This window comes from Oryctolagus cuniculus, chromosome 10, assembly GCF_964237555.1.
Source record: "Oryctolagus cuniculus chromosome 10, mOryCun1.1, whole genome shotgun sequence".
In the NCBI taxonomy this organism is placed as follows: domain Eukaryota; kingdom Metazoa; phylum Chordata; class Mammalia; order Lagomorpha; family Leporidae; genus Oryctolagus; species Oryctolagus cuniculus.
In genome coordinates, this window is record NC_091441.1 from 8,146,489 (window position 1) to 8,164,176 (window position 17,688).

The window sequence follows — 17,688 nt, forward strand, 5'->3', positions numbered from 1 at the left end:
AAAAGAGAGAGAGAGAGAGAAAGGGAGAGAGAGGTTTCTTCCATTTACTGATTCATTCCCCAAATAGACACAACCACCAGAGAGCTTGTCCAATACAAAGCCACGAATGGCTAGAAATTTAAATATAAGAATGGGAGCTCAGGAAAGTGCAGGCTGAGACCATTCTTCCATCCAGGAATTGGGGAGAGAAACTGGCAAAGGAGACAAGCAGAGCAGCCCAAAGTCAATGTGTGAACCTGTGTTAGAAGCCGGATGAATACCAAGCAGTAGAGAATGATGTAACACACAGCTCTTGGACTGGACACCCAGCACAGGATGTAACAGTGCAGAGATCAAAGGGACCTTCGCAGGGACATCAGTGGCATTAACACTGACAAACAAGAACAGGCAGGACAAGATGGGAGACAGTGAACATAGATGACTCTTTCAAGATCTGCTGTGCAGGAATTGATTTCATTCCATAATGATGGGTTGCAAGTACCATACCCACTTGACTGTCAAGGAAACAGATGGTCTAGAGAATTATGTTTACATTCCACTAAGGTTGTGGAGCCAATCCTCAGAAGTGACCAAGCCAAGGCTTCCATCATAGCGGGTCTAGTTCCAGCTTCTCCAGATGCATGAAATAAAATATGCGGCTATTCTGGGATAGCTGTTACCCCAATCATGTCAGCTTCAGTCTCATTCATCTCTTCTAACAACTCATCTATCCCTTATCCTGAATGTTTGCTGTTGTCTAGAAATTTACTTTTGTCCTAATCAGCTTGCGTTCTGTTGGGACCATTGCATTATCCCTGCTTATAGAATAAATTTTTAGAATTCTGATTCAGCCATTACACATATTTGCTATTTTCCATGCTCTATATAATCCAAATACATGAAATTGATGTAATTGCTTTGATTTTTGTTTTTCACATGGACTTAAGAACTTATGTTTCACCTCTGTTTTTCTTAACTAATACGACAGTGTCTGGGAGCTTTTCTGTCTGTCTAACCTAAAATGCTGACCAGTCAATATTTAAGAATCCTGGGTTTTTCCATATATCATGAAATACTATTATTTTACAATGATAAATTTTAAGAACAGATTTAACCATCCATCATCCTTCCTAATTCAAAAAGAGAGAGAAAAGAAAATCTGATTTTCGTCACATTTCACAAAATGCATGATTTTTGAGTTGTACTGCCGCCTAGTGGTCACTTAAGCTATAAAACCAGCCTCCAGAAAATGCAATCAATTGACCCATTTGGTGTTAGCAGGAAAGTGTATGCCAAGAGCCAAGAGTTAGTATTGAGTAATAGTAAGCTGTTTATTCTGCCGATAATTAGAATGGAAATCTTTGCTTTTTGAAGCTGTTCCAAATAAATGACATTAAAATCTCCCTTAGGGATGGCTGCATGTTCCACCCTTCCTCCTATGTCCATCTATAACAGAAATACACACTTGGAGTTTATCTTTAAAAATACCTGTACATGGATTTTTTGACATGCTCATGAATCTTTCAATTACCCAGAAAATGACTCAATTATTCAAATCTTGAGGAGAAAACATGAAACTGAAGTTACAGTATACAAAACTTGATTCCCTCGCTATTTGAGAAGGCATCACTTTGGAGGCATGACTTTATGTACACAGCACTGACGAAGTTTCAGATCTTCACCAGGGAGATTGACACAGTGAGCTGAGCCCTGGCAGTAGGATCCACAGTTGATGCTAATTGAATCTGAAGAATCCAGAGTCTGTGAAGCGTCTCTGCACACTTTAACTGAAGGCTCACAGCCCGTCATCCTTTTGAGAAACAGAACATCTCCTAACTTCTTAACCTCTTAGGGACACAAGCACAACCAAACACGGTCTAGGGAACTGACATTTTCCCATCTCTACTCAGTGCTGGTAGGGGCACGTGTATGTGGGCAGGTGCACCATGAAAAATGATGTGCACTAAATAGAAGTAACAGCTTGAGAAAATGAGACTACTATGGACAACCAGGAGCAAGTGAGTAGTTTTGAGCTAGTTAATAGATTCATTTCCTCATTCCAGAGAGAAAGAAAGAAAACTACTAATCAACATTTCATTATGTATAAGAAGATACTACATCAAGATATCAAACCAAACTGCCATGAAAAAGAAGCAATTTGAGAACTTACCAGAAAAAAAAAAAAAAACTTGGAAAAGACAAAATAGGATTTCAGAAATAAAAGTCCAATAAACTCAGTAAAAAATAGAATGGACTGAAAACTCTAACTAGAACATGAATTTGAAGGTTAGTGTACAACACAAGAATAGAAAACAGAAATTGTGATTAAAATGAGAAATATTAAGATTTGACACAGACAGAATATCCAACCAATGAGAGTTACATAGGAAATTAATATAGAAAGCTACTAATAAAAGAGAGAAACAATTATCAAAGAAATAAAACGACTCAACTCAGCAAAATAAAGACATGATATATCCAATTAAAAAGTTTTATCAAAATTCAAAAAAGGGATGCAGAATGGGAGAAAGGGGGGTAAAAATGCCTAGACCAATGAGTGTAATATGTTGCAATAGCAGAGAGTAAGACGGGTTCAGACAAGTGGTGGTAAGAACAGAACATTAACTAAGGAAAGACTGTCCTCAGAGATCTCATATGAAACCATGAAACAGTGGTGCAGACTTTCTGATCCTACCTGAATCTTACACCCAACCAGAGCATCAGTCACCCGGAAAGGCCGAAGATAACAGTTTTTCACTTCTAATGATTCATAAAGTATAGCACTTACTCAGTATTTCTTTAAGAAATAAAAGCTCAAATAAATAGATAACTTCATCTCCCTTTTCTTACTGTCCAAACCAGAGCTAGAGAGAGAGATGGAGAAACAGAGGGCGGTCTGCCATACACTGGTTCACTCCCAGATGGCTACAATGGCCAGGGCTGGGCCAGGAGCTTCATCCGGGTCTCCCACGCGGGTCGCTGGAGCCCAAACACTTGGGCCATCCTCTGCTGCTTTCCCAGGCCATTAGCAGGGAGCTGGATCAGAGCAGAGCAGCGGGGACACAAACCCATAAGGGATGACAGCCATTGCAGGCAGCAGCTCCACCCCCTATGCCACAACACTGGCCCACGACCCTAATTTATTGCTAAATTCAGTTTCAGCCAAAATATCAATAGGATTAGGAGCAAGGAGACAACACTTTTTAACACTTGATAATAACCACCTGAAAGAATAAATATGTACAAAAATAGAAAAATTAAGGAAAAGAATAAATTGGTATTAGCCTCATAAATAACAAAACAGATGATGTAGTTAGTTCATTTGAGATAATACGCATAGACTTAAACAGCTGAGTGGATGAGAATAGAATTAGAAATAGATTGAAGCATGGTAGAAACTTAGTGTATAATAAATTATTCCATTCAAAATAGTAGAAAAATTACTGATTGTACCATAAATGCAGTGGTATCAACTGGGGATCCATTCTGATGGAAGTACCCAAGATCTCTACCTCCTTCTACACACAAAAACTAACATAAAAATAAACGAAAATATTTATAAATATAAAATTAAATATTTTAATCTATAAAATCAATAAGTGAATGTATTGATGGCATTAACAAAAAAATAACATAGTAATCAATTAAAGTTTCCTCCTGGTCAGGCTCAACTCACTGGAAATAAGCAAAAGTGGAAATAATCATCAAAAGTAAACAATAGCACAGATTTACTCAAAGTCCCACGAGCACTTTTTTTAGTACTTTTAGGATGATTGCTGGAGATGAAGTACGCAAAGCTAACCAAACACAGAGGAACAGGAGAGAAGTAGGGCAGGAACATGATTTAATGTATGAAAATATGCCACAAAGATAGAAGAATGTTTTAAGTCTGAAGTAAGGGCAGAAATCAGCGAACAGCAATTACCTGTTAAAAAATCAGCAATCAATGAATTGCATTGGAACTCTAGGAAAAGAGCAGGAGAAATGTGGCATTTGAAAAAAGTAGCATTTTACTTCAACAAGTTAGTAATGCCATAAATGATACTGGCATTATGATACAATTCATTATCCATTGGAAAAAAAAAAAGATAAAGCTTGATTACTACCTTATGTCAAATACAGCATTAATTTAAAAAAATTAGACGTAGACCCTAAAAACTGTAGAAGAAAATATAAATAACAAGATCACAATCTTGTAACATAAAAATCATTTTTAACTAGAACACAAAATACAAAGCACAAAGGGAAAAATATATTACCTTCATACATTTAAAAAACCATTAAAGAGACACCATAAGCAAAGTTAAATAACAAGCCAATGAGCAGGAGAAAATATTTATATGAAAAAGACAAAAAAAATGTAGAACACCTAAACAAAGACTACAAATTACCAATGGGAAAAACAGTGAAGCAATTAGAAAGAGCATTCATAAGTAAGCCAAAAATGAGAAAATACAAATAATTATTAAAATTCTGTAATTTGTTCAGCCACACTGGAAATCACAGGAAATCCCAACAAAACAATAGAATGAGACTTGCATAAAACGTTTGAGATTCATTACAGCAAGTGTCACCCGTAGCGTGGAGCAATGCAAGTGCTTGCAGCCTGTCTACGGGATACGAAATGAAGCACCATTTGGGGGCAGACAGCTTCACAGTAGCTATCTAATTTTGAATGTGTGAATCTTTATGATTTAAAATTTTCACATCTAAGAATCTAGCCTAACAGAACTACTCACTTCCTATAAAGAAGCCACAAAATGTCTTTTTAAAAATATGTGAACAAAAAAAAGAAAAAATATGTGAACAGATAACTTATATCTAAGCAGCTATCAGGAGGGAAGAAAACAGTTAACTAAATAAATTGAGGACATCTATGCAGAAGAATGAAATTTTAAAAATTAAGTTAGATCTCTGTGCTCCAATTTACACAGATGTCCTCTACTAGATGGGTTAAAGTGCAGGTTGTAATATAAAATACATAGCACAATCCAGGTTTGTAGTTAAATAAGGAAAGGAAACAACCCATATGCATCAAAATATATGCAAATATTTATTTGTGCAAATGTATATTCTGTACGTGAACACTGAGGTCTTTAATATAGATTTTAGAAATATCAAATAATTGAGGTCAAATTGTGAATGATAATTTTATATGGGGAACATCATTGTGGGAACAAAAACATGATATGAACTGTCAAGTTTGCAGACACACCATGTAAGCATTTAGTTGATATTTTAAAGTGAACTACTAATTCTTAACTATTTATCAAAGGGCCTTGTTGTGAAGATAAAAATCAATGTAATATTTCTCTGTAATATTGTCTCAAGTGCTACAAAATTCAGAATACTATAACTATCCCTTAGCAAAAAAGAATGTCATATTTATGAAATCTCTAAAAAAAAACAAGACTATAAAAAAGGTTGCATAGGTGGAAGGCAGTGTCATCAGCTCTGAGGGGCATTGCTGTCCACCCTGATGGCTGGAACAATGGCAGCACTTGGGACTCTGTGGGTAGCTACGCCCTGCATCTCTACACACCTGCCAGGCTTTCACCCACGTACCACTTTCAGTCCACGGAACAATGACGGATTGTTGAATGCCATACTGCTGATAAATTGTCAATTCCCTCTGACGGCTTATTAAACTCTTTTGGTAAGGCGCTCATTCCATGCTACCATACACTTCTAAATTTATCATTCAAAGAAAGGCCAATTTCATTGTAGGTTGTATCTCAGACTTCTCTAAAATTCATGCAGGTTTTATGAAAACTAACATTTAATAAATATACACAGGTTCTCACACAGCTGAGATACGCCTTAGTAATGTGTCCTTACAGGTTGGTTTTATCAAAAGAAAAAAGAAAAAAGTAAAATCTGAGAAATCAATACTGAAACAAATAATTCTGGCATGGTGCACATTATCACAGGCATAAATGAATTTAGAAGGGGACCAGTAGTCTTGTGAGTACACTTACTATGACTTAGACCTTACACTAGAATCAGTTAGCTCATTTTTACATTTTTATATTTTAATTTGGTAAGATAGACTATCAGAGGGAAATCTAAATATTATAGCAACCATATTATAATTTAAAATCGTCAAAAGAATAGAAGTGTACAATCTTATTCTTAAGGCAATTATAAAAATGAAGCAATTCTTGTAATGCAATTTTCCGTTTGCATAATAATGATGACCAAGAGAACAGAGCCACAAATTGGAACTTCTCTGATATTTATCAAAACAAGTTTGTGAGTTCTAATTTTATCAATTGATAACAATTGATAATTTTTCCCACCAATTTTCGGATTGAAAAATCAGAAAAATACATTTAAGTTTCTTTATTTATATCCATAAATTTAATTGGAAAAGTCATCAGTGAAATATTTTTAAATAATATTTTATCCTTTTTCCTCAGTTATTTCCTGTACTTTGATATCTTAGAGAACTGATCTTTAAGTTTTCATAAGCTTATTATCAACAAGATCCCAGAAAAGAAATAATCCAACTTCATCTTCCTGAAGCCTTTTTAAAGTATGAGAGATACTCATTTGTTTGTGTGGTTGTACAGTAAGACAGCATAAAGTAACATATGACCAGCTGAGGGCTTTTTTTCCTCTACATCTATGTGACAGCCAAGAAACAACTAAAATAAGAAGTCCTCCCCAGGAATAGAAATGTACAACTGGCATTTGCATCCAAAATTGCCCTTGGGGAACCAGTGCTCTACTTGCTCAAATACCAGAAATGAAGCATTTTTAACCCGCTGCCAATTCTAGCACTCGGGTATCTTATTTCATTTCCTTATAATGAATAGTGTTTAAAGGATCATCCAAATGTGCCCAGCTATCCAAGAAGTCAGGAATAATTTAAATACTGAGCTAGATTATGGCCACCCTCCAGGGAATCCTATCAAGACTCGAAGCAACAGATACTGATCCAAAGTCCAGGGTTCTAAATACTTAATAGAGGAATATCCAACTACTGCAGCTCCTGATAATTTCCCCAGTCATCAGAGATGAAGTAAGGGGTGTTGGACATCAGTCTAAAATTTTGACTATGTGAAATCAAATTTGGGGTATATTTATCAAGAAAACCAGCATTCAAATTTGATTCAGAGTCCATGTGTAAATATTTACCCCACCACCAAATTTAGATTTTGTTTATTTTCACATCCTGCCATTTTTGGTAGAGTTTGCCCAAAATCGAATGTTTAGAACATAAAACATAGCTTTTGAACATATTTTTTCACAAATGAAATCATGCTCAAATTCAATGAATAGCACTGTACTTGTTCTGTTCATAAATGCCCACAGTCAGCCCCTACATGACAATCATCCTATCAGACTGAACAACCCAAAGAAATGCTGGGTGCCCTGATGGGAGAAGAGCAAAAAGTCTACAAGAGGTAATAGGAGGAATGGCTTTGAGAGGAAGGGGAGAAGAAGTCACAGTTCCCTCTGCCCAGCACACAGAGCCTCAAAGGGTCAGCTGTGCTACAAATACATATTTACTGCTGCCGTCTAAAACACCTCTCAAAAACGTAACTTTTATTTCAGAAAAGAGAAAGAAGCAACATTGCGGAAAACAACAGCAATAAATGAAACACAAATGCTTTAGAGAATAAAATAAAAGGAATATAAATGAAAACTTTTGAAAGTTAAAAATAAAACATGAAGAAATATGAATGAGTCAAGTAACTTTCAAAATAAAAGGTCAAAGATGGTTTAAAAGTTAATGAAAACAAGCCAAATGCACCTAAACTAAAGAAAAAGTTGGAAAGTTTGAAATAGAAAAAAATTAAGTATTTATAGAAGAAATTATAAGAAATGACAAATATTAAAGGATCACATTTCTGCAATACATGAATAGCAAAATGTAATAAAATATAGAAAAAATGAAAGCAGTGATAGAAAAACATTTAAGCAATGTCAGATTAAATAAGGGAACTTCAAGAAGTTCATGGAAAATTAAATAAAAAAGTTTATTTTGTTGCAAAAAAATTTGAAATCCATGTGTACAGTCATTAAAAAGTTCATGAAAGTTGTATATTATGTTAAAATTGTGCATGTATTTCAATTGTTGTACCAAAATAAACTTATTTAATTCCATTTTCCATGAATATTTTGACTATATATACATACTTGTATTTATATGCATCAGCATAAATAAAATCTCATCTCAAACGTTTTTTAAGTTGCATATTAACTGAAGTAATCTTTAGTAAAATTAAAAGGGATTCTGGGTAAAGAATGTAAAAGGAGCATCCCTGAAAGAATTCTCTGGGCTCCACCAGCTGCCCTCTGAGGTGTGGCACCCTTGCAGATGGCTGCTGGCGTAGGTACCTTGGAGAGTCCCTGCCTTGCCTCATTGCCTGGGCATGTGTTGCAGCCACCAGAAATAGTGTAACTTGGAGCTGTGTAAGGAGGACTTCACGCCAAGCAGTAAGTGGCACACCAGTCAGCTCTACATGGAACAGGGACTACAAAGCAGAGGATTCATGGGAACACGCACTGCTAACCAATCAGCACCGAACCCTACCTAGGACTGGAGACCCAGTGATTACTAAAAGGACCAAGGATTGCCACACACATTCTCTATAGTTCATACCAAGCTGCAGCATACGATGATAAGTTATTGAAGAATATAAAACTGTTTTACTTTAATAACACTTTGAGGAGAATCCCAGATGACATTACTTCTATTAAATCATTACTCCATTGCATCCCAATTCAGGGAATTTTTAAGGCATTTGTATAAACAGACACACACACATACACATACACACAAACATTCTACGAAGAAGAATGAATGTCAGCTACGGAGAAGATGAAAACAAGCCAAAAACTCAAGGAGCACATTGCACAAATAATAAGACAGATAGTGTTTCTTTTAGTCCTTTCAGTGCATAACATAAATATTTCCACTGTGCCATGAATAAAATACATAACACTCAAAATTAAAACATAATGTGTGACATATTACTCAATTATCTATATATATTGAATTTAGGATTTAATAATGCCCTTTATTCATTGTGACATATTGGCATAATCTCTAAAAAATCATTCTTCTTCAATGACTATAATATATCCTTTGTAAATATCCTATGTAGGAACCAAACTTATATTTGACAAAGGAGCTAAAACCAATCCCTGAAGCAGGGACAGCCTCTTCAACAAATGGGGCTGGGAAAACTGGATGTCCACATGTGGAAGTATGAAGCAAGACCCCTACCTTACACCCTACACAAAAATCCACTCAACATGGATTAAAGATCTAAATCTATGCCACGACACTATCAAATTAATCGACAACATTGGGGAAACCCTGCAAGACATTGGCACAGGCAAAGAATTTCTGGAAAAGACCCCAGATGCACAGGTAGTCAAAGCCAGAATGAATAAATGGGATTATCTCAAATTGAGAAGTTTCTGTACACCAAAACAGGAAAGTAAAGAGGCAACCGACAAATGGGAGAAATTATTTGCAAACTGCACAACCAATAAAGGATTAATAACCAGAATCTACAAAGAGATCAAGGAACTCCACAGTTACAAAACAAACAAGCCAGTTAAGACATGGGCCAAGGACTTATACAGGCATTTTTCAAAAGAGGAAATCCAAATGGCCAACAGACACATGAAAAAATGTTCAGGATCTCTAGATCTCTAGCCATGAGGGCAATGCAAATCAAAACCACAATGAGGGGCCAGCACCGCGGCTCACTTGGCTAATCCTCTGCCTGCGGCGCCGGCACACCGGGTTCTAGTCCCGGTTGGGGCGCCGGATTCTGTTCCAGTTGCTCCTCTTCCAGTCCAGCCCTCTGCTGTGGCCCAGGAGTGTAGTCCCCTGTTCCATGTAGAACAGCCATTGGGGAGGTGAACCAATGGAAAAAAGGAAGACCTTTCTCTCTCTCTCTCTCTCTCTCTCTCTCTCTCTCACTGTCCACTCTGCCTGTCAAAAAAAAAAAAAAAAAAACCCACAATGAGGTTTCACCTCACCCCAGTTAGAGTAGCCCTCATACAGAAATCAACAAACAACAAATGCTGGAGAGGATGAGGGGAAAATATGACCCAGCCATCCCACTCCTGGGAATTTACCCAAAGGAAATGAAATCAGCCTATGAAAGGGTTATCTGCACCCCTGTATTTACTGCAGCCCAATTCACTATGGCTAAGACCTGGAATCAACCTAAATGCCCGTCAACCAAAGCCTGGATAAAGAAATTGTGGGATATGTACACTATGGAATACTACACAGCAGTAAGAAAAAGGCTGAAATCCGGTCATTTGCAACAAAATGGAGCAAGCTGGAAAACCTCATACTTAGTGAAATAACCCAGTCCCAAAGAGATAAATACCATATGTTCTCCCTGATTTGGGAGAATTAATAGAGCTCCTAAAATGAAAACTATAGAAGCGAAATTGGCACTTTTAGAATCAATGACTTGAATAATCCTTGACCTGACTGTTGAGGGACAGTTTATTATTGTTACTTTTTATTTGTATATTCTTCCTTATTTTCTTTTTTTCTTTTCTCTTCTTCATACTATATGTTGAACTCTTTATATAAAATAGAGTTAATCATGTGTATATTAAGTCAATTGGAAAAAGATCCCAGTAAAAAATAAGAGGGGGAATAAGAGAGGGAAGAGGTAGTCTATAACTATAAAGCTGTATAGTTCTGCATACAGTCCTACGGACTTACTTCTAAGGGTACAGCCTAAAAACTTGTCGTGGGACTCCAAACCCATTAAAATTGGTGGTATAAATGCCATCTTAACTGTTAAAATGATCATATTAAATGTTAAAGTCAACATATAGATAGGTTTAAGTGTAAAAGTGATCATATAAATAACATCAAGTACCTGGTAATAATAATAGAATTAAAAAAGAAGTAAAGGCCAATATGGGAAGCCATCCACACAGCAGACTCCTAGAACGTTTGCTGTAAATAGCACCCTGACCTCAGAGTCAACCCTTAAGGCTTCCTGGTCTGGCTGAAAGACCTGTGAGAGCATTTCAGGCATGGAAAGCCAAGATGCTGTAGCAAAAATATCCTCTGTGAGACCTCCATGGAAAGAACGGGTCATCAAAGAAGGATGTACTCTTCTCTGAAGGGAAGAGAGAACATCCACTTTGCTTATGGCCGTGTCCAAATACTGATGGAGTCTATGATCACAAAAGGCCTCCATAGCCTTGGCAGCCCATGGCAAGAGCCTCGGTTGATCACTGACATGATGATAAATAAGAGTGTTAATTGTTAAAGGAACAACAGAAGTCACTGAGCACTTACTTCCCATGTAGGACCTCTATCCTTAATGAGTTGTACTATGAAAATTGACTACAAATTTTGTTCTCAAACTGTACTCTATATGTTGTGTGTGTGAGTGGGTGCAAACTGTTGAAATCTGTGCTTAACATGGAGTTAGTCCTCTGTATATAAAATCAAACTAAAAATGAACCATAATGAAGAAGGAGATGGAAGAGGGAGAGGGAGGTGGGATGGGAGGTGGGATGGGAGTCGGGGTGGGAGGGTGGGTATGGGGGAAAGAACCACTGTATATATGAAAAAATGCATTCATTAAATAAAAGCTTTTAAAAAATAGCCTATGTAGGAAACTTGGCAAACAGCTAACGTGATTACCTAGTCTCCCTGTTGAGAAAATACATGGAAGGGAAAAACACAGAGAACTATAATACATACAAGAACCTTACTATAATCTCAACTAGATGGCTGCTTTAATTTTCTGGTACTTTGGCAATTGTGCTTAATTTTCTCCTGCTCATGGACTTACTCATTTTTTTCCCAAAGAAAAGTTCTCATTGGTTTAAAATCCCTTTTTTTTTTCATTTTGCAGTTATCATTTTCCTTGTATAGATCCATAGGAAAGGCAGCAAAGCAAAGTGTAATACATATGTGACTGTAGCTGATTCTCACACCTGAAGATGACTCTGCAGTTACTGTACAACTTTATCTGGGTCCTCTGACCCCCGGGCGGCTGGTCCTGCATTTACACAGACAAGTAAGATTACAAATTTCACAGCACTATATTGAAAAGACTTAATGTACATGAAGCCCATGTGTTTTTGTACTTGAACATTGCTTTGGGGAACTCCATATCAATGTTTCATTTAATGAATTGGATACAAGATGGTGGCCTGACCTTCTCATGTATGATTCGACAAAGGGAGAAAATACACAACTACAACTAGAGAGAGATGATGACCGCTGTTTTGAAGAGGATGGAGAGCAGGTGATTGGGTTTTAGTTGTTGGATGGTCAGCCAGGTGGCTTGGTAGGAGGATAAGTCCATAGAGGAGAAAAAGGTGGGATGTGGCAGTTTTATTATTTTAAATCAGTTGCTTTCCTCATTCGTCCTTGATGTGATATCCTTTCTTACTTAAAAATAAAATTGTTGAAATGAAATCAATGCTGTTATAACAAGCTGATAATTCTCTGCCTTCGTCTTTTTCAAAGCTTCATTCCAGCGACTTTCAAAAAACACCCTTGATTTTCCATTAAAATTCAATTTGTTGATTTATGTATTTCAAGATGGGACTTCAGAGATCATTTTAAGAAATCAAAAGCTCTATTTTTTGAGACATGGCTCTTTGAAAAGTCTGATCCATTGAGTTCACTCTGGTTTTCAAATTTGGTTGCTGTTTCCTTTAAAAACTATAAATTCCCTAAGATAAAAAAGTATTCCTGCATGGGTTCACTTTGAAGACAGATCTTTTCAATATTATATACTTAAAATGGCAAATTCATCTTTTAGCTGATCTAAAGAATTCAAAGGAAGTTAACATATGCCTTTTTCAAGATCATAAATGTTTCTTTTTTCACACAAGGATCAGAAGAATATCTTGATTGCCAAAAATACTTTTAAAATTCTACTATATATGTGTAGGTTGTGGGAAAAGAAAAGGTCAAAGTCATAAAATTTTTGACAAGATAAAATAGATGAAAGAAAACACGTTAGATTCATGATCGTTGTGGTCACCACATAAACATTCAATGCCCAAATTAAATGTCACTAGATTCTTAGGTCATCCTTTAGAGAGCCGCATTCTTTTGTAAGATCTGTTATTAAAGCAAACACCTCAGAATGTGCCTTGGTACTAACGATTGTTCAGAAGAAAACACTTAGGAGGAGGCTTACCTTTCAAGAAAGATAACCAAATCTATAAAGATGAGGCAAAACCACATTAGCACAAGTGGCACTCTAAGTTCCAACAGGTACATGAGTATCCTTTTCTAACAAGAGGCACTACTATAAAAAATGGATTTGAATTTGTTTGGTCCTGGCTGAAACAAACTCTTAAAAAAATTAAAAAAAAAAAAAAAAACACCTAAGGGGCAAAGAGGAAATTTAAACACTGATGCTTGATGACATTAAGGAATTGTTATTGACATCCAAGAATCACTGCTCATTCTTAAGGATGGTAACAGTACAATAGTTCCATTTTTTAAGAACTACTCTTTTAGAGATACACACTGAAGTATTTATGAAAGAAATGTTACTAGGTCTGGGATTTCCCTCAAAATACCTCCCAGGTGGGGAAAACAGGAGGAAAGTGTTTGGGATTTAGGTGAGATGACAGGGGTCACTGTTGATTGTTGCCACTGAGTGACTGGATGTAGGGCTTTCCCATGATGTGACATAATTTCATAGATGTTTAGAAGCTTTACTAACAAAAATCATTTTTAAAAAATAGTATCTTGGGGCCGGCACTGTGGCGTAGTGGGTAAAGCCACTGCCTGCAGTGCCAGCATCTCATATGGGTGCCAGTTCAAGTCCCGGCTACTCCACTTCTTATCCAGCTCTCTGTTATTGCTTGGGAAAGTAGCAGAAGATGGCCCAAGTCCTTGAGCCCCTGCGACCTCATGGGAGACCCAGAGGAGGCTCCTGGCTCCTGGCTTTGGATCAGCACAACTCCAGCCATTGCAACCAACTGGGGAGTGAACCAGCGAATGGAAGACCTCCCTCTCCTCCCCTTACTGCTTTTCCTTCTCTCTCTGTGTAACTCTGACTTTCAAATAAATAAATAAATCTTTAAAAAATAGTATCTCTTTCTAATGTTTTCCCTGTGACAAATACTACATTTCAAATTTGAAATTTTAAGTATATTTGATCACTTCAATCCTTAAATTCCAGACAGTTACAATTACTGAATACATGCTCCTTCATATGGAATCTTACCACTTCCAGTAGATACAAGACAAGAAAGTGTTCTCATTGCTTCACCTTTAAAATTAGCACAATATTTTCCATCATCTACAATATGACCAAATGACAAATATATAGTTTATATATTATGGTACAAGAGTACTTCACAAACTTCATGGATGAAAAGTAAGTTTTTTGGTGCAAAAAAAAAACTTTTGAAATCCATGCATAATTTTTATAACTGCCTTTTCCACACATTTTTAAATACCCTCCTATGCTTCACATATTACATCATAACTAATTTGGTTAAAAATATTGGTATATTTGTATGTGAATATAGATATATTCTATGGTCTCTAAATCTCTAAAACAGCATCAATAAGGATGACTTTTTAAAAGTTTTATTTCTTTTTTTAATTTTATTTATTTGAGAAGTAGAGCTATTGACAGAGAGAGGGAGAGACAAAGAGGTTGGTCTTCCATCCGTTGGCTCACTATTCAAGTGGTGGCAACAGCCAGAGCTGTGCTGATCCGAAGCCAGGAGCCAGGAGCTTCTTCCAGGTCTCCCATGTGGGTGCAGGGGCCCAAACACTTGGGCCATCCTCCACTGCTTTCCCAGGCCATAGCAGAGAGCTGGATCAGAAGTGGAGCAGCCAGGACACGAACTGGTGCCCATATGGGATGCCAGCACCACAAGCAGAAGCTTAGCCTACTACGCCACAGCACCAACCCTTACAGTTTTATTTCTTTGTGTATGTATTTATTTGAAACGTTGAGTGACAGAGAGAAACAGAAACAATATCCTTTGGTTCTCTCCCTAATACCCACAACAGCCGGGACTGGGCCACAATAAAATAAGAAGCCAGGACAGAACTCCATCTGGGTCTCCCACATGGATGGCAAAATCCCAGGTAATTCATTCATCATCTGCTTGCCTCCCCCGTCCATTAGCAGGAAGCTGGATCAGAAGTGGGGGCAGGACCTGATCCCAGGGAGTCCAGAGAGGACGTGGACTTCTCACACAGTGCTTTAACACACTGCACCACTACACCCATCCCATAGGATAATATATTTGCATAAAGAATCGCAAGGAGAAAAATGCTCTGGACTACGATCCCACCCAGAGCCTATTAGCCATCAGCTCTCACCCCTGAGCTCCACTTCACCTTCTCATTTGATCATCCATTAGGGCGAAGCTTTTAAAAGAGACGGCTTCACCAAGAACTTTCCACTAGAGTCCTACTTGCTGGTTCAGTTCTGATGCTCCCTTTGACACTTGACTATTTGCCCTCATGAACACTTGAGAGAATCACAGAAACAGGACTGGGGAAGCTGCTCCTTTAATCCTGTGAGGATGTGAAAATGTCAAGCAGGACTGGTCAGTGGGGATTTGATGAAAATCTGAGCATGGCAGAGTGGACTAGAAGAATGTGGACGGGAAACCCATCCCAACCATGTTTAGCCACCTTAATTCTCCTCCCTTGAAGTCAAATTTTGATTTGTTTTTTTTATTTATTTATTTTTAAAATGTTTACAATTTAATTCATTTATATACTTGAAAGGCAGAGAGTTTTCCATCCATTGGTTCCCTCCTCAAATGCCTACACCAGCAGGACTGAACCAGGTTTAAGCCAGGAGTCCAGAACTCAATCTGGGTCTCCCATATGGGTTCCCTAAACTAGTACTTGAGTATCTGTCGCACCTCAGGGTGCACATTAGCAGGAATCTTGGTGGGAAGGGAAGGAGTTGGGATGCCTTAACCACTGCACCAAACATCTGCCATAAGCAACTTTTTTTTTAACTCAAAAGGCTTCCATAGCCTTGACAGCTCATGACAAGAGCCTAGGGGGATTACTGATGCCATAAACAACAATGTCAATTTGTAAAGTCAACAACAGGAGTCACTGTGCACTTACTCCTCATGTAGGATCTCTGTCCTTAGTGTGCTGTACATTGAGATTTAATGCTATAGCTAGTACTCAAACAGTATTTTTCACTTTATGTTTCTGTGTGGGAGCAAACTATTGAAATCTTTACTTAATATATGCTAAACTGATCTTCTGTATATAAAGAGAATTGAAAATGAATCTTGATGTGAATGGAAGGGGAGAGGGAGCGGGAAAGGGGAGGGTTGCAAGTGGGAGGGAAGTTATGGGGAGGAAGCCATCGTAATCCATAAGCTGTACTTTGGAAATTTATATTCATTAAATAAAAGCTTAAAAAATTTGATTTGTATACATCCATCCTACTGCTGATCCTGTGTCTCTACCTCCCTTCTCAACATTTGCTTCTTATGGAAATTAACTATATTCAAAATTAAGGCTTGATGTCAAGATATGAAGGAAATCAAAAGAATGAGGTCAATCAGAAGAATAGCTAAAATTTATTATCTCCTACATGATAACCATTTACACATGAATTTGTAAATCCCTTAAAAATATGTAATCTTAATTTCTGATTAACATGTAATACTTGTATAACTTTATAGGACATAGTGCAATATTTTAACACAGGTATACATCATAAACTAATACAATCAGGTAATGTGCAATTATTTTTCATGGGTTTCTCTACTTTCTTTAGGGATCTTCTTTTTTTTTTTTTTTTTTTTTTTTTTTTTTAATAGGCAGAGTGGACAGTGAGAGAGAGAGACAGAGAGAAAGGTCTTCCTTTGCCGTTGGTTCACCCTCCAGTGGCCACTGCAGCTGGCATGCTGCAGCTGGCGCACCGCGCGGACCCGAAGGCAGGAGCCAGGTGCTTCTCCTGGTCTCCCATGGGGTGCAGGGCTCAAGCACTTGGGCCATCCTCCACTGCACTCCCGGGCCACAGCAGAAAGCTGGACTGGAAGAGGGGCAACCGGGACAGAATCCGGCGCCCCGACTAGGACTAGAATCCAGTGTGCCGGCGCCACTAGGCGGAGGATTAGCCTATTGAGCCGCGGCACCGGCTAAGGATCTTCTTTATATAATTGAATGCTGCCACTGGATAAAATTGCAGTGGGTACCAGTGCACATCAATGTTTTATGAAAACCAAATAAAGAGGTCAGCCTTAAAGTTGAACTGAAAAATCCCAGTATTTCATTGCTGCTCTGTGCTATAGTCTAATTTCAGTCAGATTAATTCATTATGCAGCTTTCACATTTCTGAATGGGAGAAGAAAATTCATCATTCATTGAGCTCATCCCCTGCTCCATTTTACATGCAATGTAGCCTATAAAACTGTACATGTTATTTTCATTTCTCCCCATGTTGCAAATGACTGCAGGAAACAAACTGTTGGGTTTCATCATGTAATCAATATCTTGTACATTAAAACCTTAGCATCTCTCTATGCAGCCACAAAGCGTTTAATCACTGTCACCAGCCGTGTGTAATTCTGGAGTATAAGTGTATTCCCTGATAAATATTTTATGTCTCTCTTTAGAGGTGTATTTCTATTACCTCTAAAATACCTGGGAAGTAGTCTTTTTATAGATCTTTCCTTTTGCAAACCTGCCAGGAGTTATTAGTATAGTGTTTATCTCCTTCTTTAGAA